The 25,539-nt window shown below is 37.7% G+C and overlaps 1 protein-coding gene across 1 annotated transcript in view; it reads left to right on the top strand.

Moving 5' to 3' along the window:
* The window catches only part of MALRD1 (MAM and LDL receptor class A domain containing 1), a 620,077-nt gene that overhangs the window by 322,351 nt on the left and 272,187 nt on the right, over positions 1-25,539 (top strand). The gene's annotated exons all lie outside the window — the stretch shown is intronic.

Consider the following 25,539-nt stretch of genomic DNA (forward strand, 5'->3'; position numbering starts at 1 on the left):
ATATTTTTACACATAATTCTTTTGAAAAGTAATATTCAACTTTATGTTAATGATGGTGGTATTGAAATAGGATGGAGAGACAAGAAGCATGATACAATTTTTTTCCTCACCAAGGGAAGTCTTTACTTTTGAAGAATCCTTTGTTTAAGTGGTATTTAGTGGTAACTAAATGTTAGTATCCATTGGCATCTCTTTTAATTATTTGTGAAAATTCTACTGATCTAAGGCTTAGCATGTTTAACACACAACCAACATGTTCCTTAACACATTTTATGTCCTAAAGAGAGACATATTGGTAGTTCAATTAAGTGTTACATAAAGGAAGAAGAAATATGATATTGACATTTTCAATTAAGATAACAGCACACTAAAGATTTGTACAGTTGATAGTATGGATGTGATTCAATAATAACGGTGTAGAGCATCTTAAGCAAAGTTATTTTTTGTTTGTTTGTTTTAAGATGATTTCCAATGTGTTTATATAATAGTTTGACAAGGCATCTTCAAGATGTTGAAATCAAACAATAGTGATATTCAATCTATTATTTATTATGCATACTAGAATACCAAACCGACTTAGATAGGCATCTATTGCTAGATCCATACAAATTTATAACATCTTTAGTCAAAGTGGCTACTATCTGGAGACCATAGCGTTAATGGTAAATAAGGCCCATTTTAATCATATTTTCTAGAGGAACAAAGAGAGCATATTGTACCTCAAGCAGAATGTAACTGAACTCTTACACTCAATAACAAAAAGAATATATAATATAATCAATGAAATATTCATTGACAAGTACCTATACAAACACTTCTGTGCTTGACTTTGATATAAAGAAAATAACTTTATGCACGGGTCTTCAAGGAACTTGCAGAAACGTTGGAAAGACAAGTCCTAATATGAAAAGAAGTAGAGAAGAATTAGGTACAAAATGGTATAGCACTATTACTATGTTTTAAATTAGTAGGTCTAAAAAATTATAGAGGAGGACTTCTTCAGATGCTCTTGCCATGGTCCCTATAATATGAATAGTGGCCGGGGGGGAGTAGGAATCTGCATGAGCATTGGAAACTGTGTACAGGCAGCATGTCCAGACCAGACTTAACTGAGGAATTTCTTCTCAGTGTACTTCAGAGAGGAACATCTGGAGAAAAGGTTAGCTCATCCCATGCTCTACACATGTGAACAAAAACACCTTATATAGGACATCAGTGTGGAAGAGACTCCAGAAGAAGCCAGGTGGTAGCTGCTAATTCCTATAAGCAGTTGCCGGAATGGAGGAGGCAATGGGGGTATTTAGAGGACACTTGGGGATGGAGACACAAGAGGCTGTGCACTTCTGCTCGTAATTAATTTGGACAGTCGTGCCAGGTCAAAATATAGGGCCGCCAATAATTTCTGTTACCATGTCAAACATAGGGGGTGGCAGGAGACCCGAACAACAAACAAAACAAAAATCCTCTAGCACAGACATGAAGCTCTCAGCTAGAAAACCTCAAAAATAGTGCTTTTTCCTGCTCTCCTGCTGACACTTAGTCACCACCCAAGGTTGCTTGATCATTCATTAAAAATCAAGCAGGGACCCATGAAATTTCCAACAGAATCTATCACAACACCCAATACTGAACATCCTTATACTTCCCTTGACAAGAATTAGAAGATGGTCAAAAAACGATCAGCTTTTTACTATGTGCCTGTCTCTGAGATAAACATTCTCTCATTTGATCTTGGTATAAACTCCATGAGGTAGGTAGTGTTAAGTAATCTTGGAGAGATGAATTAAATCTCCCAAGGGTACACACTGTAAGGATGTGTGAAAAAGAGTCCACTGCTCAGAATAATTACATAACACTAAGGAATCAAAAGAGTAGACCCTGACAGCCCCCTATCCATAACCCCTGGTCCTTACTACTTCAGAGTATGAAACCCGGCTTCCAAATGCCAGAACTTGCACTGCTTTGCTTGTGAGCATCCTCTGACCACAGAAGCCAAGTATTGGATTGGCCAGAAAGTTCATTCGGTTAGTGAATACGTTCAAAAAGTTCTTTGTGAAAATGAAAAATGTGTCTTTTATATTTACTTAAAACCGAACGAATTTATTGGCCGATCCAATAGATCAGGTAAGTAGTGCCAGGAATTCAATGCCTGGCTGCCCAGCAGGCTGAGCCCATGAGTGATGTGAGCAGGTGTATAAATACCCTGCTTTCTTGCCTGCATATGGTGGAGGAGGGCAAATATGTAAAACATGCTCTAAACTTGCCCTCATATTCTTGAGTGGGAGTAACCTCTTATCCACAGTTGCAAATAGCTTGATTATCCATCTTAATTGCCTGCCTATCTTTCCTTTTTATTTCTCTACTCACTTAGTGGTGTTTTCTTTACCTCTCAAATAATTATCTCAATTAAACTACTCCAGTGCAAATCCTTGTCTTGAGTCACCTTCTGGAAGAACACAAACTAACACATTGTTTTATAACAAAATTTTTGAGAGAAGCAATGATTTTGTATAAGTTCTTAGCAAAATTTAGGGGAGTGTTTAATTAATTAAACCATTTTAATGAAGGGGCTATCCTTTTCCCATTGTGTATTCTTGGTACTCAACATTGAAGATCAGTTGAACAAATATGCCTGAGTTATTTCTGGGCTCTCCATTGTGTTCCTTCAGTCTATATGTTTGTCTTTATGCCAGTACCATGCTGTTTTTATTACTGTAACTTTGCAATATATTTTGAAATCAGAAAATATGTAGCCATCAACTTTGTTTCTCTTTATCAACATTCACTCGGCTATTTGGAGTCTTTTGTGGTTCCATTTGAATTTTAGGACTGATTTTTTTGTGACAAATGACATTGGGATTGATTTTGATAAGTATTTCACTGAATCTGTAGGTTGCTTTTTGTGGTAATTTTAACAATCTTAATTCTTCCAATCCATGAACAAAGGATATCTTTCCATTTATTTGTATCTTTTAAAATTTCCTTCATGAATGTTTTATAATTCAGTGTACAAGTCTATCACTTCCTTGGTTAAGTTTCTTTCTAAGTATTTAATTCTTTTTGATGTTATTGTAAATAAGATTATTTCTTAATTTCCTTTTCAGGTAGTTTGTTGTTAGAGTATAAAAACACAACTAAATTTTTTTTTAACTTTGTGTCCTGCTAATTTACTGAATTTGTTTGTTAATTCTAACAGTTTTTAATGGAGTCTTTAAGGTTTTCTAAACATGAGATCATACCATCTGAAAACAGACATGTACTATGTTGGATAGAAAGGAGGCTTCCTCTTCTTGTTCCTGATCTTAAAGGAAAAGCTTTCAGTTTTTCACCATTGAGTATGATGTTAGCTGGGGGCTTGTCATATACGCCCTGTATTATGTTGAAGTATCTTTCTTCCATATCTAACTTGTTGAGAGTTTTCATTGTGAACAGATTTTGAATTTTGTCAAATGATTTTTTTCCTCTGAGATGATTATGTGATTTTTATCTCCTATTTTATTAATGCAGGATATCATATTAATTTATTTGCATAATTTAAACCATCAGTTGCATTGCAAGGATAAACTCCATTTGTTCATTGTGTGTGATCCTTTCAATGTGCTGCTGAGTTTGATATAATAGTATTTTTGTTGAGGATTTTTGCATATATATTCATCAGGCATGTTGGCCTGTAGTTTTATTCTTTTAGTGTCTTCGTCTGGTTTTGGTATCAAGGTAATGCTGGCCTTAAAATGAGTTTGGAAATGTTCCTCCTATTCAACTTTTGGGAAGAGTTTGAGAGGGATTGATAATACTTTTTCTTTAAGTATTTAGTAGAATTCACCAGTGAAGCGATCTGGTTCTTAGCTTTTGTTTGTTGGGAAGTTTTCAATTGAATCCTTACCAGTAATTGCTCTGTTCAGATTTTCTATTTCCTCATCATTTAGTCTTGGTAGGTTGTGTGTTTCTAGTTTATTAACTTCTTCTAGATTTTCCAATTGGTTGGCGTATAATTGTTCATAGCACTTATGATCCTTTGTATTTCTGTGATGTTTGCTATAATGTCTTCTCTTTTCATTTCAGATTTTGTCTTCTTTCTTTTTTCTTTGTTAGACTAAGACTTTGTCAACTTTGCTTATCTTAAAAAAAAAATCTTAGTTTCTTTGATCCTTTCTATTTTCTTTCTAGTCTCAATTTCATTTATTTCTGCTCTAATACCTCTGCTTATTTTGGGGCTCAATTTGTTCTTCTTTTTCTGGTTCCTTGAGGTGTAAAGTTAGGTTGTTTGAATTCTTTGGTCTTTATAATGTAGCCATTTATCACTCTAAATTCCGTCTTGGTACTACTTTTGCTGTAGTTCAAATTTTGTTATGTTTTCATTTTTCTTGAGATATTTCCTAGTTTCTTTTTTTATTTCTTCTTTGACCCATTGGTTGTTCAAGAATGTGTTAAATTCCACATATCTGTGAATTTTCTGGTTTTCTTTCTTTTTGTTCCTTCACCTGGATAATTTTAAATGACTTCTCTCTGAGTTTGCTGATTCTTCTGCTTGATCAAGTCTACTGCTGAAGCTCTCTATTGAATTTTTCAGTACATTATTATATTCTTCAGCTCCAGAATTTCTGTTTGGTTCCTTTGAAGAAATATTCACCTCTCCCAGTCTTATAGTCTAGTTTCAACAGGAAAAGACCTTCAACAGTGAGCACAGCTAGAGAGTCTAGGAGCTTCTCAAAATTTTTCTATGGATTGTGTTTTCTGGACTTGTGAGTATAAATTCCTAAATAGAAAGATGTACTGGTTTCTTTTTTCACAAGATAACATAATCTCTTGTGCCTTCTCATGTCTTACTGCTGTAGTGTGGGCTCTCCCTCCTCACTTGTGGAGAACCTTGAGTTCTGCACCTTCTCCCTATGTTTCAAGGCTGTGCTGGGCATGGTAAGCTACCAGTCCCTTTTCCTTTGTTTTTATTTGCCCCCACCAAACCACGCTAGTTCCATCAGCATCTCAGGTGAGGTGAGATAGAAACAAGTCCCTTGGGCTGTGCACTGAAAGGATGGGGTGTTGGAAGCATACTCCATTCCTTTCGCTTCTGCCTCGGGGAGAAGCCTAAGGTGTTGTGCACCTTTTCCCAGTCTTGCAGAGCCGTGGTGGATACAGTAAGATTCCCAGCCCTTTACTTTATTTTAGCTGCTCCAACACATCCAAACTATGCCAATTCCCTCAGCACTCCAGATGAGACAAGACAGAAACTCGTCCCTAGGTCAGTGCACTGAAAGGGCAGGATGTTGGAGATAAGCTCCACTCTTTCCCTATGTCCATAAGCCACAGGTGTGCACCTTCTCCCAATCTTACAGTCATGCTGGCAGCGGTAAGCTGCCAGCACCATTTATTTGTTCTTAGCAGCCTCCAGACATCAAAACTATGCCAGTTGTATCAATGCTATGTGTGAGGTGAGATAGAAACCCGTCCCTCAGGCAGTGCAGGGAAAGGCTAGGACACTGGATGCACACTCCACTCTCTCTTTCCCCCAAGAAGGAAATTGAAGGCTAATGCAATCTCTCTTGGTACTGAGCTGTGCCAGTTGTGGGGAGGGGCTGATGCAGGTAAAGTGAAATTGCTCTGCTATCCATTGCAACGTGGCTGTTGTCAGTTTTGTGCTTGCCTGGAGTACTGTAACTACTTACCTGGCTTCTAGAATTCTCATAAAGGTATTTTGGTTCACATGTCATTATCAAATTGGTGTTCTGTGGGTGAGAAGGGCAAGGACTTCCTATTCTGCCATCTTGCTGATGCCACTCTCAAGGCCAGACTCTTTAAATGAAAGAAACAATGAGATACTCAATAAAGTTATATTTTCAATGTCCATCATGCAATCAAAACTTACTAGATATGATAAAAAAAAAGCCAAAAAAGGAACAATAACAAGAAAAATTAATCAATAGAAACAGACTCAAAAAAGACAGAGATAATAGAATTACTAGTAGAGAAGGAAATAAAGACATTAGTTATAAATATAATCAAAATTTTAAAGAAAAATATGAACATAATGAGGAAAAATGGAAGATCCATAGAAAAAAATGGAATTTATACAGATGAAAAAAATACTAAATAAAATTCAGTAGGTAGGATTAACAGAAGGTTAGATGCGACAGAAAGAAAGATCAGTGAACTTGAAGACATAGCAAAGGAATAATCCAAATTAAAGCAGAGAAAGAGAAAAATGTTGAAAAATAAATAAACAGAGCTTTAGTGACCTGCAATACAATATCAACTGAATTAAAATACAGGTAGTTTGAACCCTAGAATGAAGCAAAGGGTAGGAAATAATTTGAAAAAATGTCTACAACATCCACATATTTGGTGAATTCTGTATACCCACTGATTCAAGAATCTTGGTGAATACCAAGTAGGTTACATAAAAAGAAAGCCACTAAGACATAAGTAAAAAAATTGCTGTAACAATATCAAGAAAGGATTGTAAAAGCCATCAGAATGAAACTGAAACTTTTTTAAAAGCTGAGAGAATTCTTCACCACCCTAGACACACTACAGAATTGTTTATGGGTTTTCCACAAGTGGAAGGAAATAATATCATCTAGAAACTCAGATCTAAACAAGAAATAACACCAGAAATACTAAATATGTGTATAAATATTGCATATTTTTCCTCATTAAAAAGACTTTAAGATATAATTGACTGTTTAAGAGCATGGTATCTACAATGAATTGTGGGATTTAACAAAAACAACAATAAAGTAGTAAAATATGTGGAACACAAGCACAAGGGAGGGCGTGGATAATAAAGCGTACTTTTGTAAGATTCTTATATTTGAACAGAGATAATATTAGTTGAGAGTAGACTATTATTATAAGTTAAAGATGCATAATTTTAAACCAAAGTAAAAAATATAGTAAAGTAATAAGTCAATAGAGGTGATAAAGTGAATTATTAAAAAATACTCAAAAGAAACTTAAAAAAGAGGAAGAAAAGGAAATGAAGGACATAATGCAAGAAAGAAAATGCAAAATAATGCTTGTGTAATAAAAAAAATACAAAATAGAAGCTAAGGAAAATGTGAGAAAGACAGGCAAGAAAGACTCCATGGGGCAAATAGAAAACAATTAATAATAAGGGAGATTTTTTTAAAAAATTAATTTATTTATTTATTTTTGGTTGTTCTGGGTCTTTGTTGCTGCACGTGGGCTTTCTCTAGTTGCAGCGAGCGGGGGCTACTCTTTGCTGTGGCGCACAGGCTTCTCATCGCAGTGGCTTCTCTTGTTGCGGAGCTCGGGCTCTAGGTGCCCAGGCTTCAGTAGCTGTAGCACATGGGCTCAGTAGTTGTGGCACGTGGGCTCAGTAGTTGTAGCTCACGGGCTCTAGAGCGCAGGCTCAGTAGTTGTGGTGCACGGGCTTAGTTGCTCTGCGGCATGTGGGATCTTCCCGGACCAGGGCTCGAACCCGTGTCCCCTGCATTGGCAGGTGGATTCTTAACCACTGCGCCACCAGGGAAGTCCAATAAGGGAGATTTAAGTACAATCGTCAATTATTTTAAATACCCTAAACAGTCAAAAAGCAGGTATTGGGTTAAAAAGCAAGATCCAACTACATGCTGCTACAAGAAACTCACTTTAAAAACAAAGAAACAGGGCTTCCTTGGTGGTGCAGTGGTTAAGAATCCGCCTGCCATTGCAGGGGACACGGGTTCGAACCCTGGTCCGGGAAGATCCCACATGCAGTGGAGCAACTTAAGCCCGTGCACCACAACTACTGAGCCTGCGTTCTAGAGCCCGCGAGCCACAACTACTGAGCCCGCGTGCGCCCAGAGCCTGTGCTCTGCAACAAGAGAAGCCACCGCAGTGAGAAGCCTGCACACCGCAACGAAGAGTAGCCCCCGCTCACCGCAACTAGAGAAAGCCTGCACGCAGCAACGAAGACCCAATGCAGCCAAAAATAAAAATAAATAAATAAGCAAATAATTTTTAAAAAAATGGTAGAAAATATTTAAATTTCAAAAAGGGATAGAAAAGGATATAGCATGAAAATACTACTAATAAGAAAGCTGGAGTGGCTGTAATAATTTCACACAAAATATATTTCCAAACAAGAAATATTACCAGCCTAAAAAGGGAAATTTTATAACCACAAAAGGATCAGCTAATAAGAAAAGGATACATTCCTAAAAGAGTATGCACTCAACAGCAAAATTTCAAAATACATGGAAAACTGAGAGAACTGAAAGGAGAAATGGAAAAATTACAATTGTACTAGGAAATTTTAGTGTTCTGTTCTCAGTAATTGAAAGAACAAGAGATATAAATCAGTAAAGACGTTGAAGACTTATAAAACATTATCAACCATTTTGTCATAATTCACAGTTATGGGACCCTTCACCCAGTGTGTGGCTGGAAGAATTGTAATGGTGCCCTTCCATCCCCACCAAGATTCCTGTTCCATGTTTGTTCAGTCAAACACTAATCCAGGTGTTTTACCTGTGTGATGAAAGTCTCCAGTCAGTTTATCCCTCTGAGCTTGACTCAAGTGAGCCCTTTAAAAGCAGAGCATTTTCTCTGGGTGGTAGGTAGAAGTTATTGTTGATTTTGAGAATGAAGTGCAGGTCGCTTGTAGAAGCGGAACAGCAGTCCCTGGGTGACAACCAGCAAGAAAACTGGGATCTCACACCTATGGTTTCAAGTAACTGGACTCTGCCAATAACCTGAATGACCTTCCAAGAATATTTTTCCCAAAGTCTTCAGATAAGAGCCCAGCCCAACCAACACCTTGACTTCAGCCTTGTGTGACCTTAAGCAGAGAACCCAGTATAGCCTGTCCAGACTTCTAACAACCAGAACTTTGAGCTAAATGTGTATTGTGTAAGCTGCCAAATTTGTGGAAATCTGTAACATGAGAATAGAAAACTTACATGCAATTGTAGAAGAAACACTGATTTCAAGTGCGCATGGAACATTCGGCAAGATGTTCAACCCTAAATCTAGTAGCAGTAAATTTAAATGAATGGAAATCATACAGACCATGTTCTGTAAACACAATGGAACTTAATTAGGCATTAATATTGTCATATCTGGAATATTCCAAATACACAAAATTGTCATACTCTTCTAAATAAATCAGTTTTCAATGAAGACATCACAAGAGAAACTCAAAAACATTTTGAACTGAATTGAAATGAAAATACTGCCTATCAAAATGATTCAATAGGTGCCACTCCAATGCATCTCTCAATCAGTTTTAAATGTGTCCATTTTACCTAAATTCTCCTAATTCCAATCTCTTCTAAAAATGTTTCCTGAGTCCTTTATACAATCTCTTGTTGGGAGTAAGAACACTTTCCTTTGCTGTCCTGTCAAACGAGTGCACAGTCCAGAGACCAGTAACACTAAAGGTATAGGAAGTAAATGAATTGCTCCACTCTGACTTTATGTACCATGGAGAATACTCAAGAGCTCTTTTTTTACAAACTAGCCACAGAGTAGTTTGTCTTATATACTAAAACCAGCGGATAAGGCTACCAGATAAATACCTGCTTGAGGTTATGCTGCCATTCATTTCCTTCTCTAAAAGAACCCTTAAATGGTGGGCATGTTTATAGGGGAGAAATATTTAGTGAGTACATAACAGGAAATAGAATTAAGCCTCATGTGCCTGGAGAGCTAGGAACCATAAAATACACCAAACACCAAAGCCTTAACTGCAAAAGTCACAGAAATAAGGAAGACTACAATTGATGACGATGTGGTTGTGTACCATGTCACTGTTACTCTTGGTTGTTAATATCATTTATTTCAGCAATAAAGAGCTAAGAATAAGTTTGTATGTTTTTTTAAATAAACTCATCCCCCCTCTTCCCTTTTCTCGCCTTTCCCCTCTTCCATCCTTCCCTCTTATCCTCTCTTTAAATAATACATGCTTGATATGGATAGTAAAACTGGAAGCATGACCCTTACCCACTTGGGAAATTGCATTGAAAGAACATCAAAATAAATCATAAGATTTCCCCAGCTGTCTTTGCTAATTGAATGAAAATCGTAGCTCTCCAAGTGGTTTTCTATGTATCTACTGCACTACTTAAAATATTTTGTGATAGTTTGACTAGTATTCATTGTGTTTCATCTTATTCATTTTCTACGTGTATTCTGACTACTCCAAGACCAACAAGCAATTCTCATCAAAATTGTGAATATTCTTAGGACCAGATTGCAGTTCAACATATGTATTTAGAGTGCCTACAACATGCAAGACACATGTGAGCTGTAATTGCTATCAAATTCCTCATATACAATCCTAGAAATGGAATGTTGGTTTTAAATGATACATCAAAAATATTTTGTATTTACTCAGTCCCCATTTAGATTGTGTATCAGATGGTTTTTTTTTCACTGATACCTTTGTAGTCATGAAGCATGGTGGGTATTGCTTAAGGTAATAGGAACAAGAGGCTCAGGTGATGAGTAGGTTTAAGTTGTTGTCTTATGAAGTAAATGAGAGAAAGGGACAAAGGAGGTTCCTTTCTGGGTTTTGTTTATATTTCCTGTTTCTTAGTGTCAAGAAAGGAGTTGGGGTTGGGCTTTAGGGAGGAGGGGGTCAGATAAGCACATTTCACATATGCAGTGATTGGTTATCCCCTTGGGCAAAGGAGCAAATTCATATATTCTTATACTAATGTTTGTGTTAACTTTGTATCCTTTACTAAAAAGCAGTCCCTTAAATCAACTAAAAAATTAGGACTTTTTTCAAGTTTATAGATGTGTATTTGTATTGGCTTTACTTTGCCATCTCAAAGTTTATCAACTTTATTACAATATATTGTATTAAAATCCAGAAAAGTAGAGTTTAGCATAGCATGCATCATGTGATAATAGTTGACTCCATTTTGTCATTGCTTCTGCAAATAATTCAACAACTACTCCTTAGTTTTCATCTATTGTTGGGAGAGAAAGTCTACCATCAGCACTACTCATGTCCTTGTTCAGTGTGCCAACCTATGCCTTGATGTTGAGCAGTCTCTGTAGCTAGTCACAGAGGCAATTATGTAGGTTCAAGTGACCAGAGAGTGACTATATATCGTATGACTGGTTCCTCCATGGGGGAGAGGAACTGGCTTGTTTGCTGCTTGTTTCAAAAAGAGTTGAGCCCGAGGTCTTAGGTGCCTCCGAGGTAGCACATGTAGAGCCATCACTGGATGTCAGGGTGCCTGTGTAGTACTGAGATGCTGACCTATAATTAGAGAAAAGGAAGGGAAATCCAGGACCACTTTAGACAATAGACTGCAGAGCTGTTTGAGCCTTGGCTGGTGCCTCTCTGAGGAGATGAGAAAAGTTATGTTCTTAGAGGGTGAATGGCAGCACCTGGGTCATCTCACATATGACCTCATGCTGCAAGCCACAGTGATACAGTTGGGGACAGAATCCGCCCCACAACAAAGCTTGCTACTTCGGATTTCTCTTCCTATGACTATATTATAACTAACACAGGGATACTTCTCCAAGGCCAGTAAAATTTTATACAATCCCGTGGAGGATGTTAGTCAAAGCTGCTTCATTCTGGCTACATAATTTGATAGAATGACAGCCCTGACCATGAGTCCCTCACACAGAGAATAATTGATAAATTTTAAGATCTGCTCCAACCACCCTACTCCCCAGTGTGAAGGACTCCACTAAATTTGTCTTAGGTACCAGGAGACTCTATGTAGGAGGCTGTGATCATTTTTGTTGTCGAACTTATATTCATGTGCCCAACATACGGTGAGGCCAAACACACCAAAATGTCAGATTTTGGAGCCAAGGAAGTTTTATTGCAGGGCCAAGCAAAGAGAGCAGAGCAGCTCATGCTCAAAAGACCCGAACTCCTGGATGGGTTTCAGAGAAGCAATTTTAATGGCAAGGTGAGAGAATGGAGTCGCAAGGTATGTGATCAGCTTGTACACCATTTTCTGATTTGTTGATGGTGAGGTAATAGGACAGTGACACAGGAGTCAACATTATCAACCCTCAGGCTTCAGTAGGTCTAACGGCTATGTGCTCATGGTCATCAAGTAGTTAACTTCTGTTTGCTGGGGGTTTTAGCATCTGTAAAACAACACAGGAAATGTGCATCAGATACTGTCATCTGGGTACTTCAGGGAGGAGCTAAGGATCTGTGACTGCCGTATGGCTGATTTACTGTTTAAATTCTTACCAGTTCTCCTGGCCCAACTGCTACTTTTGTCACTACATGTTCACATCCTTTCAATCATTAATTCTTGAACCAGGCTTTTGTGATTACAGCTTTCTACAAACAAGAGGCAGGCAGAGGACATGGAGGAAGGGGTCTGTCACAGAAGGCCCCATAGGATCCTGCTTGATTATATTTTGAGCAAAAAGATGCCCAGAATCAGGATAGACTGTCCCCTAAGCCAGCAAAGTCTGTAATCCAAGCCAATCAGGCAATTGTGCAACTGGCTGAAACAGAAGGTGCCTCTATAGGACCAAACTCTTCCATAGAGATGAATCTTCCTATACTGGAGAAACTAAGGCAAGGTTGTGGCCCTTAGAACAAATTACTCCTTTAGCTCCTCCACTATCTGACCCTAGGTCCCAATATCCTGATTTGACAGCTTTCAAGGAAAAGGGAGATCAAGGGTGGGCCTCAGGTTTCCCATCTCCAGGTGAAACAGAAGACCCTACGTCCCAGTGAAGGTACGACAGGGTACAGGCAAAAAGTGATGGATACAAACATTTATGTTATTTGAATATCATGTTCTCTTGAAAGGTGAGAGCCAGGCATTAATTTGGCTGGATTTGGAAATGAAATAGAATCAGGAAGGGAAGTAACTGCAACCATTTGGAGAAGATGATTCAGACACTTGCTGTCTTCCACCATGGATGCCTCTGAAAGTATAATTGGCACTGATGTTTTACCTGTTTATCCCGTGAGTGCTCATCAAGTCCAGGTGGGGCTTAGCTGACTGCAAAGAGCATCTTGTGGGGAGGCAGTAGTGGGACCAGTGCCTAACAGACCACCAGATAGGCTTCCCATGTTATATTGAAAACAATACAGCATTCCAGGGGGGGAAAAGGAGACGACAGCTTTCATTAATGACTTCAAGACAGCAGAGCTCCTTTGCTGAAAGATGCAGTATCTCAAAATATCAACCCTGCGTGCCCAGTTAAAAGTGTACTGTTGACTGTTACCAGTTGAATTTAGTGTGGCTAAGGTAGCCCTAGCTTTTCAGACATTGTGACTATAACTGAAGCAAATGTACAACTGACAGTATCTGTTATGCCACCAGGGCCATTGCTCATGCCTTTGTCTTGATCCCTTTGGTACCAGATCAAGATCAATTTGACATCACCTAGTTAGGCCTCCAAAACATAATTAATATGCTAACAGAGTTTGAATTCACCTATTTTATTTTAAGTGAAGCAGGCAAGCAACAAGAGTGTTTGAATTCACCCGTGGATGGACTGAGACATAGAACAAACAGCCCTCTCCCTTACAGGTTAATTGGCTCTATCATATAGATGATATAATGATGATAGACCTCAAAAAGAATAAATGACAATGGCTTTAGAGTGGATACTAACTCACATGAGACCCCAGAAATGACTCATTAGTACTGGTGAAATATTAGGGACCAATCACCCAATGTTGGGAGACGATTTTCCATGGATGTCTTGCATTTCTGCACATTTCTGTTCTTTGTTTTGAACCACCTTTATATGGATGTTTGTATAATAAACAACCTTGGAAGATACAAGCATTGTCTCCCCGCAAAGCAAAGTTCAGGTCTGCTAAGAGCCTTGGAATGTCGAGTTTCTCTTTCTGAAGCAAAGGGCAGGCGTGCTTACTGCCCATTATCAAGATTCAGGTTGTTTATGCTCAGAGTTCCTCTCTTGTAATGCAGCCCTTTACTTGTGCAGGTGCTGTATATTCTTCTTCACTTCATCCTGTGGAAATTGAGATTCAGAGAACTAACACATGCAAAAGTGATGATACTCTGGCTACTTCTGTTACTGTGAATGATAGACTGTCCATCTCTGATCCAGGAGTCTTCTGTTTCCTAATAAGTAGCATCCATTAAAACAAGGACAGGCTAACTTATTAGCTTGCAATTCAGGTAGAATCTCAGACCCTTCACAATTCTTGACATACAGGTCAAATTCTGAGAAACAGTATAAGCTGAGGCTCAGAGACTGATCCCTAAGATGGGAAAGAATAAATGTACTTGCCCTGTGTCCCCCTCTACCAGCAAAAAGGAAGTCCAGCACCAAATCGATTGTTTGGGTATTAGAAACAATGTTTGCCTCATCTAAGGATTTTGTACAAGTTGACCAGAAAATGTGCCAACTTTTTAGCTGGGGTCTTGAGCAGCACACAGTGCTAGAGACAGTGCAACAGGCTGTCCCAGCATCATTCCTCTTGGGACCTAAATTCCCCAGGGCCCCCTCTGAACTATAGGTGTCTGTTACTGATAACTAAACTGATTTCAGCCTCTGGCAATTGGAGGCAGCTTCTCCCTGGAGGTTCCCTTTAGGGAACTAAGGTTCTACCCAATACATTCATTCTGTAGGTCTACCCAATACATTCACTCAAGAAATAGACACCGGCCTGCTGATGGGAACTTCTGGAGACCAAGTACCTTTCAGACGATTTCCAGGTAACACTGTGTCCAAATATTCCCATACCGGCGTGGGGGGCCATGCAGGTGCTAACCATGGAGTTGGAAAGGTTCAACCGTCTTCTCTTATGAGATGGAGATGGTATACTCAAGAGACACCCCCATCTGGTTCTGCAGTTGTGTCTTCCTTAGGTAAAAATGTCACAGGCACATCTTTAGAACCTTTAGCTCCCCCTCGATCAATAACAGAGGAAGCCTTGACTACCTTGGCACCCTGGTAGTCCTTCCAGGAATTTCTCACGGATGTGTGGACTTAGTTTATCAATGGCTTGGCCAACCTGAAAGCTGATAATGTCCACTGGGTGGCGGCAGCCATCCAGCCCCAATAACTACTCTAAAAGACTCTTGCCTTGGACCAGATATAGGCAAACAAGTCTTTATTGGTTATTTTATGTTTCGTGTATGAATGTCTTATTCTACTAGGAAGACTTTAAGCTCATAGAAGGTAGGGATCATAGCTTAAATTGTATGTTTCCTGCCAGGTCCAACGTGAATTGGACCCCAATTCAAGATATATATTTTAAAAGAATTTATCATTTATTATAGCTGAACTTAAACTTAATCTTAAAATTTTTAAAGAATATTTTTATTTTATATTTTGCCTCAGTGTATTTGAAACATATAATCTAGTTTATTTGCATCCTGGTTTGGTTGTTCTAAAAACCATCCTAAGGCCCACAACAGTTCCCTTTGATTCAAAGAATCCTATTAGGCTAAATGATCTCTATTTATAATTCTGCCTCCAGTAATTATTATTATACTTGGTTCTTCATTATTCTTAATATTATTAGTCTTATGAGACCTAATGTAACCTGAAACTACTGTAGGCATATACTCACAGGAATAGCTTTACATGATTTTATGTCCAGTTTCAGTCCTCTGAATTGGTGCTTCCTTGGAAATTAAGCTGGACCAGGGGAGGTTGTCCCTGGTTAATTTCCCATTATACTTTGAAAAGTGGGTACTGTCTGGCAGGTGCTTTTTAGGATTCTGCATTAAAGTTCACCATCAGACTCTGAACCACAAGTAGCAATGCTATATAGTGGGAAGAATATTGGACTTGAATTTTTTTTAATGAGTTTTAGCCCTTTGTCAGCTCAGAGTTAAAAATAGAGCCTTAAGTAAGTCCCTTCACCTCTCTGCGTCAGCTTCCTAATATGTTAAGTATCAAATGAAAGAGACTAACTAATTGAAACCTAACTAGTCTCACTGCCTCCAATCACTGCCAATTTCAATTCGTCAGTCAGTTTAAAAAGATTAAACTTTCTAGAACAATACTCTGACCACATCACTCTGCTTAGAATTACTGAATAGCTTTCCTATGCTAAAAGTTAAAGTTCAGACTTCTTAGATGGGTATTCCACTTTGGTTCTATTCAACATATGTTTATTGAGTGGCCAGTGTATATATGAAAGTGTTCTAGGCTCTAGTGATGCAAAGATAAATATCATAAGCCTCTTGCTCTTCTCTAAGGAGCTTAGGGTTTAGTAGAAGAGGCATCCTTGTAAATGAATAATGACTTTTAAAAATCCTACTGTGTGCTATAGTATTATGATAAACATCAGTGTTATAAGAGTCACCCCAAAATAAATAAATAGTAAAGTAATAGTAATAATGATAACAGCCATCATTTGTTGATAGTCTGCCACGTAAGGTGTACCAGGGCACTGTTTGGCATTTTAGATGCATTTTTTTGTGTGTGTAAGATTATCTTCCTTTTACAAATGATATAACTCAATGAAAACATGACTTACCCAAAAGCGTATGAATAAAAGTGAGATTCAGACTCATATTTGCCTAATTACAACATCCATGTCCCACTGTATTAGTTTTCTATGGTTGCCATAACAAAATACCACAAGTTTAGTAGCTTTAAAAGAAAACAAATTTATTATCTTAAAGCTCTTTAGGTCAGAAGTCTGGCATGGGTCCCACTGAGTGAAAAGTCACAGTGTCTTTAGGGATGTACTCCTGCCAGAGGCTCTAGGAGAGAATCTGCCTCTTTGCTCATTCAGGTCTTTGGTGGAATTCAGTTCCTTGTGGTTGTAGGGCTGAGGTCCCCATTTCCTAGCTGGCTATCAGCTGCAGGTCATACCCAGCTTTTAGAGACCACCCACATTCCTTGGCTGGTGGCCCTCTTGCTGCATCTTCAAAGCTGGTAATAGTGGGTCAAGTCTCTCTCATAATTTGACTCTTTTCTGCCTCTTCTTCAGTTTTTGTACTTCACTCTTCTGCCTTCCTCTTTTGCTTTTAAGGACTTATGTGATCTGATCAGGCCCACCTGGACAATCCAGGATAATATTCCCATCCCAAGATCCTTACCTTTAATCACATTTGCCAAAATCACATCTTCCCCCCACCCCTACCCCCCACACACAAAGTAACATATTCACAGGTACTAGAGATTTGGGCAGGAACATTATGATGAGTCATTGTTCAGACTACCACACCCAGGTTCTTTCTTTATATTTTTTTCCTAAAGAATGAAGGATCTGGTAAAGTGGGATTAGTTTGATCTAATGGAATAGTAGCCTTTTAATAGAGAGAGAAATATATACTTAAAACTAGGAAGAACATGATCAAGGACTCAGGGACATAAAGGTCCATGTGTGTTTAGAGGAATGGAGAGATATCTGGTTGAATGAAAAGGTGATGCTATAGTGAGGATTTGAAATAGTGATGCTAGAAGATGGGCTGGGACTGGCATGTGAATGTCTTTGAATGATGTGCACAGGAGTTTAGACGAAATCCCATTAAAGAAGAGGAGTGAGGAAATGTTTTCACCACCAAGCGGACAGCTGAGAATCCTATATGATCATATCTCTACTAATTCCATACATGAATTTTGGAGTGAGAGGACACAGATTTTGAGTTCTGGCTTCAGTATTGACTAGTTTACTCTCTACATGATTGCTCTTAAGGTTTGATGCAGAATAAGTACCGTCATACACATGTGTACATGCATGTACGTGCACATACACTTCTACAGGTACACACACATATGAAAGTGCTCTGTAAATTATAAATGCTACAAAAATATTAGTTTGGATCTCAAACAAGGTTGATTTAATTCTTATCCACAAGCATGCTGTGAATCATAATTCTCATTTTTCACAGCACTTGCTGATTGCTGGAAAGGCATTTTCTGCTCTCTGTGTTTCTTCCATGAATCCTACTCTTCTTTTTAAGGTTGTTAAGTACCGCACTCCTCTGTGGAGCCATCACTGGTGACCCCAGTGCTATGTCTCCTGGTGTCACTGATCTTTCATAGGATTCACTTATGCCATTCAGTTCTCCCATCATATACTGATTTGTATTCTCAGTGAACCTTTAGTTTAACTGTGTACATTGTTGTTATTTATAAACTCTATTAGGACAGAGATGTCGTCTTTTGCTTCTTGTTATTTGTTAGTTTTTCTATTTGGCCTAGGATTTTATGTAATGAGCTATAATGAAAAAGAACACACACCTCAGTGTTAGATCCATCTGGGTCTAAATCCCAGCTCTGCCACATACCAATAACGTGAATTTGCACAAGTTAATTAATATTGGCGTAAAATCAAGATAATATTTATTTTTCAATGTTATGAGAATTAGGGATAATATGTATAAAATGTCCAGCTTTGGTTGGCATTCAGTTAATTTTAGTTATGATAATGAAAGTGATGACTATTAAACGGTGTTTTCATTTTTTTTAACCAAAGCATGTGTTCACCTAAATTTGGTTTTATATAGTTATTTAAGTAGTGATCCATTTTTTCCAAAACATCTACAATCATTTATTTATATTTCAAAACAGCCTTGTAAATGAAGTCAGTTTTAACAACAATTTTAGTAATGGAAAATTTTGTACAGGAAAGTTAAAGGAAGTGATTAAGACCAGACTTGGAATCACTAAGGTCTGTGAATTGACCTTAATGTGGTGACTTTAGCTGCTATGCTTAGTTAACTATTAGCAATTAGCCTTCTCTCACCAAAACTGGAATTCATAGTCCTAAAACTATCTGGCATTTACATATAGTCATCAAAATTTTTTGGCCTCTCGATTATGCAGCAGACAACCTGAAAAAAATCTAGATTTTTTTTTTCCATTGATTCTTTGTTACTTAAGTTTTTTCTTGTATTTTTCAAAAACTTCAGGAGGAAATTATTTGTTTACCTTTGATTAGCTTCATTACTTAAGTTGTTTCAGCCTTCATTCCATCTCTCAACCTATCCCACACAATGTATGACTCTTCCCCCTTCTCTTTTTAAATACATCATATATATGGTTACTTGTCAGTAAATTTCAAGGAAGATTCAGCATTATCGTTCTCCAGAGAGAACACTTGAAAACAGCAGATGGTCAATATTTGCCAGTGCATGCTATGCCGTGATAATATGTCTTGGTGGATTTATAGTCTTTGAAGCCATTTACACCTCCTTCAAGCTCAATTTTCTCATCTATACAAAGGAATCCTGGTCTCTAATCTCCCTGGGAATTGAGATGAGGGTAATATAAGATAATACATGTTAATGTTCTATAAAAATAAGGTATTTATGTTATTATCTAGTATGATATTAATTTCTCTTTTCTTGCAAATAATAATGGAATAGGAGTTTATTCTGCCTCAGATTTTACTCAAAACTCCCACGTGAATAAATGCTTAAATCATTCAGCCAGATTTTCATACCAAAAACCTAAAAGCAGTTCTTGACCTCTCCCATGCTGGTTATCCACCTTTAATCTATCAGAAATTTCTGTGTCTCTGTCTTTAAAATATTTCCCGATTTCAGCCAGTTTTCCCCATCAACCCTGTTACCCTTCTAATGCCAATGATAACAACTCACGTGTGTTGATTACTCATTATGTTCCAGGCGCTGCTTATTTAATACTCTTATTCCTGCTAGTCTGAACCTACTTCATCCCTAACTATAATAGCCTCCTAATGGGTCTCCTTTTAGGTATTCATGCTACTCTTTCCATGTGCCAGTCAAGGATTTTTTTTTTTTTTTAATGTTGAGTTTCTTTAGGAGTTTTTTTTTTGTTTTTAAATTCCTCTACTTTTTTTTTTAAATTTATTTATTATTTATGGGTGTGTTGGGTCTTCGTTTCTGTGCGAGGGCTTTCTCTAGTTGCGGCAAGCGGGGGCCACTCTTCATCGCGGTGCGCGGGCCTTTCATTATCGCGGCCTCTCTTGTTGCGGAGCACAGGCTCCAGACGCGCAGGCTCAGTAATTGTGGCTCACGGGCCTAGTTGCTCCGCGGCATGTGGGATCCTCCCAGACCAGGGCTCGAACCCGTGTCCCCTGCATTGGCAGGCAGATTCTCAACCACTGCGCCACCAGGGAAGCCCCTCTTTGTCTTTTTTGACATTGATACCTTTGAGAAGTACAGATCTTTTATTTTGTAGAATATCCCTCAATTCGTGTTTTTTGATTTCTCCTCATAATTAGATTCAGTTTATACATTTTTGGGTGAAAATGACTTGTCAGCTTTTTTGGAAATTAGTTGATCATATATTTGTGAGTCTATTTCTGAACTGTATATCCAGATCCACTAACCAATCTGTCTGTACATAAGTCAGTACCATACAGTGTTAATTTTTATAGCTTTATAGTGTATATAGAAATCAGGTACTGTAAGTCTGCCAACTTTTTAGCTAATGTAAGTGCTTTGCATTTCCATACACATTTTAGAATCATTTTGTCAATTTATACAAAATCCTACTGAAATTTTGATTGGGGTTATATTGAAATTATACTTAGATTTGGAGAGAATTGAGTTCTTAACAATATTGAGTTTTATAATCCATAAAACTGATATGTATCTCCATTTATTTAGGGTCTCTTTTCCTATCAATATTGTGTAGTTATCAGTGTAAAGGCCGGGCATGTATTTTGTTAAATTTATCCCTAGAATTTCATGTTTTGGGATGCCATTTTAAAGGATTTTTTAAAATTTCAGATTCCAGTTATTTATTTCTAACATATGGAAATGTAATTGATTTTTGTATATTGATGACATGTAACCTTGCTAAGCTTACTTGCTGGTACAAATAGCTTTTTTGTAGATTTTATAGAATTGTAGGTGAACACATTGAGCACATTTATGATAGCTGCTTTAACTTCTTTGATAATTGCATCATCTCTGTTTTATCTATATTTGCTTCTATTGACTGATTTTTCTCCTGGTTTTAGATCACATTTTCCTACTTCCTCATATGCTCTTAATTTTTAAATTGATGCTGGACATTGTGAATTCTATGTTGCTAAGTGCTGAAGTTTGGTAAATTCCTTTAAAAAGCATTGAACTTTGTTCTAGAGAAACTTAAGTTGCTTACAGTTCTGTTTGGTCCATTTAAGTCTTATTTTTAAGTTTTTGTAAAGACAGGTTTAAGATAGAAGTCAGCAAATTTTTAGTCAATTTTTTTTTTTTAACTTAAGGGAAACTTTATTTAGTCTTCTTTTTAAAGCAGTGTAGTTTAAAAACAAGTTGAGGGACTTCCCTGGTGGCTCAGTGGATAAGACACTGCACTCGTAGTGCAGGGGGCCCGGGTTCGATCCCTGGTCAGGGAACTAGATCCCACGTGCATGAAACTAAGAGTTCGCATGCCACAACTAAGGAGCCCACGTGTTGCAACTAAGGAGCCGGTGAGCCGCAACTACGGAGTCCTGGAGCCACAACTAAGGAGCCTGCCTGCCGCAACTAAGACTCAGTGCAACCAAATAAATAAATAAATATTAAAAGAAAAAAAAGATGAATAAGGTCTAAGAACCTAATGTACAGCATGGTGACTATAGCTGATAACACTGTGTTGTATAATTAAAATTAATTTGCTAAGAGAGTTGAACTTAAGTGTTCTTACCAAAAAATTAAAAAATTAAAAATAACAATAAGTAAATAAATAAAAACAAGTTGAGGTTAAGAGAACAGTATGTTCAGAGTGTGAATATGTTCAGCTGTGCAGGTCATATGGTCCTGACTGAAGCTACTCAACTACCATTTCAATGTGCAAATAACCATAGATAATACCAATATATAAACAAGTGGGCATGGCTAAGTCCCAATAAAATGTTATTTACTGAAACAGGTGGTGGGCCAGATTTGGTCCTGAGACTATAGTTCCAATCCATGGTCTAGAGACTACTTCCTGCTAGAGTCTCCTTGCTTGTTACTAAATTGTACTCTTTCTGGATTTCCTACTGAATGCCCTGTTATTCACCAAGGACTCTCCACTCTGGCTGGCAGTAACTCAAAGATATCTGGCCTTCTGTAAATTCTGGTAATTTTTCAGCTTATATCTTCTAGTTATTGTTTTCTTGGAAGTTGTTCTTTGTCTCTCTTTGTGGATTTTACCCTGGAAACATGAAAATTAGAATTCAGCAAAGTCTTAAGTATATCTCTGGATCTCCTTAGCTACATACCTCCTGTTCCTCCACCACCCTGCCTTGCAAATTCTATCTGTCTGAGACTCTGTCTTCTCAACTCACTGCAACCTCACTTTCTGCTGGGCTGACCATTTTGGAGCTACAGTCTAGAAAGTTCCTCCAAGAAGAAGTCTGGCATGATCCTATATAGGATTTGCCTTTTTTTCCCTTTCTCTAAGAGATCACAGTCCTGTGCTTTCTGTTGTGCACAGTGTCTGTGAACACTTGTTTCATAGATTTTCCCCAGGTTTCTAGTTGTTTACGGCTGGGGATAATTTCATACCTTCTTACTCTTTCTTACTACGTGTGCTAAGAGCCAGAGTCCTCTCATTACTTATTTTGATGCTGAAATTATTTCTGATTTGACCAGTAGTTCAACCTTTCATCACAATGATGTAATTTTTGGAGAACTTCATTAATTTTTGGCACACACACAAAAAAATTCCCAGGCTCATCTTGGACTTTCTTTTCCTTAGCTCCAAACAGACCATTTTCCCAAGAAGACCTAGTTCCTTGTAATGGGGAATAGTATTTAAATAACGTAGAGTTTGGGGCAGAGGAGTAACATTCAATTTATTTAAAATATCACCATGTAAATATTTGTAATATTTTCATTGAAGTATAGTTGATGCATAATGTGTTAATTTCTGCTGTACAGCAAAGTGATTCACTTATGTGTGTGTGTATATATATATATATATATACACACACACACACACACACACACACACACACACACACACATATTCTTTTTTATATTCTTTTCCATTATGGTTTATCATAGAATATTGAATATAGCTCCCTGTGCTATATAATAGGACTTTGTTTTTTATCCATTCTATATATAATAGCTTATATCTATTAACCTCAGCATGGTTCTTTATTGTTTAATGGACCATACAGGGCAAGGGTTGGGTGCAGAGATCAGGAAGGGAAGCACTGCAGTACAATCACAAAAAAATGATAGTGGCTTGAGCCAAAATAGTAGCAGTAGAGGTAATGAGATATATTCTAATGGTAGGATTGACAATTGACAGAATTCACTGAAAGATTACATGTGAGTTATGAGATAAAATGTGTATATTATTATTACAGCTCCTAGCACTTGGGGCCATCCTCAATTACAAGATGGTCCGTCATCCAAAATTTGGTTCAGATATCAAGACTGATGACACCACATACACACCAAGATGGTTTGAAAATGTCTGTTACTCACATAATGAGGCTTTCTAGGAAATCAGGGTAGCTCCTAGGCACGTCCAAAAGTAGTTTTAGAGAACGAGGAAAGAAAACTGGGATAGGGTTTTATGGTGGTTAGGTGGTGGGACCTGGCTGAGGATTCCTGTGCACAGGTAGGGGCTTGCGTAGTTTGAATCTTCTACCAGCAGGGGGAGCACCTGGACTTTCTCACCAGCTTTCGCAGATGTGGAAGACAATGGGAAGGGCTCTCAGCAATCACGTCATACACCAAAAAGTGGAGTCAGACTCTACCGTACAGAGCTCCTCACAAGATATTTTTTCTCTGAATAACTGGAGTTGCCATGAATACAGATGAGAAAGACTGTTCAGTGAGAAAGTTTGGAGGGGAAGAATCAGAGTTTGAATTTAAGCGTATTAAGTTTCAGATGTCTCTAAGGTTTACATGGGAGGTTTTTAACTTTTATAATTTGTTCTTTCTTACAAAATTAAACTGCCTATCAACAGCTCACTGCCTAATTTAAACAATAGTTTTTTCTGTAAAAATGAACACAGTTTCATAAGAGCCTTAATATCAGAATCATTTAAAGGTATACACCCTACTTTCAGGTAGCTGATTTCTTTGGACAAAACAACAGGCATGGAAAATAATTTAGAAATAGGTAAATAACATTAGTTGATAACCTCCCTTGATGTTTACCAAAAAATGTTGTTTGTTATTTTATGAATAGAATGCATTATAGCAGTGAAATTTTCTTTATTAACATAGAGGGCTTTCTGTTCAAAATTAATCTTGGGTAATATTCGGATTACTGTGTTTTTAAATTATGCAGGTATTTATGTTTTAGATATATAAAACTTAATCACTGTGACTATCTTAAAATACTAGCTATATTGATTGTGGGATATATCAGGCTCTATGTTTCCATTTAGAAACACGTCCAAATTATTTTCTTGTGTGTTTTAAAAGAATTGGATTTTAGCTTGATTCACTTGCTTTGGAGAAAAGCATCTTTAAAACCAGTAAATTTGTTTTTACTCCCCAAACAAATTGGAATTGACAGAATCAATACAAATATCTATCGTGTAACATCAAATGATCTAGTAATTTCTCAGGTTCTCAACAGATCCATGAGAGAAACTGCATCTAGTAGTCAACACCACCATTTCTGTCCCTCGGTGGTCTTGTGTTTGCAATAGTTGACCTATCACTGCTCTTCAAGTCAATGGATTTTTAAAAAATAATTCTGAAGACAACAGACCTGGGTCCAAATTGCATTTCTGCTCTTGAAAAATCAGCAAGTCATTTTACATCTATAATCCTCAGTTTTCTCATCTATAAATGAGAGGGTTAATGTAAGTGATCTCCATTTCCATTAAAGCTCAAAAATGCTTTAATGTTACAATTCTGAGTCAAGCTCTGTAATTGAAACATCAAATGTATTTTGTCTTAACCTCCAATCTGCTAGCTGAACTGGGCACCTAAATAAAAATAGTTTAATCCCACACTGCAAGAAAAGAAAATGGTAGCAATTAACCCAGACAAGAAAGTTTTGTTAGAGACAGAATGCACGGTTGAAACTTATTTTCAAAGGCTTTGCAAGTGTGAAGGCCATTTAATTAGGCAATCTTGAGCGTGCAGTCCAAGAAGAGTTTAGCACACAAAATGGCTAGGAGGCTTCAGAACACCAGCCTCTTCCCCAGTGGTTTCTACATGGCCTTCCATTCCTCTCCGGCCACTTCTTCTCTCTTAGCCATCTATTTTCTAAAAGGTGAGACCGATCCAGAACATAAAAGCTTTTCTATGAGATTTTATCAGCAGGAGTTTCCAATTCCCAGAACACCTTCCATTAAATCCCTGAATCACTTCCTACCTCTAATGCACACCAATCCTCAATCTTCAGACACTCTGCCTCAGGCCATGGAAGCTACCATCTAAAAATGAAGTAGAAAGTGGTATTACCAGCTCCCCTAACTGGCAGACAAGGACGATGGGAAGGAAAAAACTTTCAGATACTATAGTGTCACAAAGCAAATGTGAAGCTGATGTCCCAAGCTGGATCTCGGAACAACTTTTCCTGCTGAAATATTGTCACCCATGGTGGTTATATTCTATTGTCATATTGGAGCAGGACAATAATAGTACCTTGACTGTGCGTGTTGAACTGGTTTATCATTTCCAAAACACTTTGACTCATTCATTTATTTAACTAATATTTACTGATTGCCTATGAAGGGCCAGGCACTGTTCTAGGCACTGGTGATATAAACTAGTC

The sequence above is a fragment of the Eschrichtius robustus genome, chromosome 1 (assembly GCF_028021215.1).
Source record: "Eschrichtius robustus isolate mEscRob2 chromosome 1, mEscRob2.pri, whole genome shotgun sequence".
NCBI classification, from domain to species: domain Eukaryota; kingdom Metazoa; phylum Chordata; class Mammalia; order Artiodactyla; family Eschrichtiidae; genus Eschrichtius; species Eschrichtius robustus.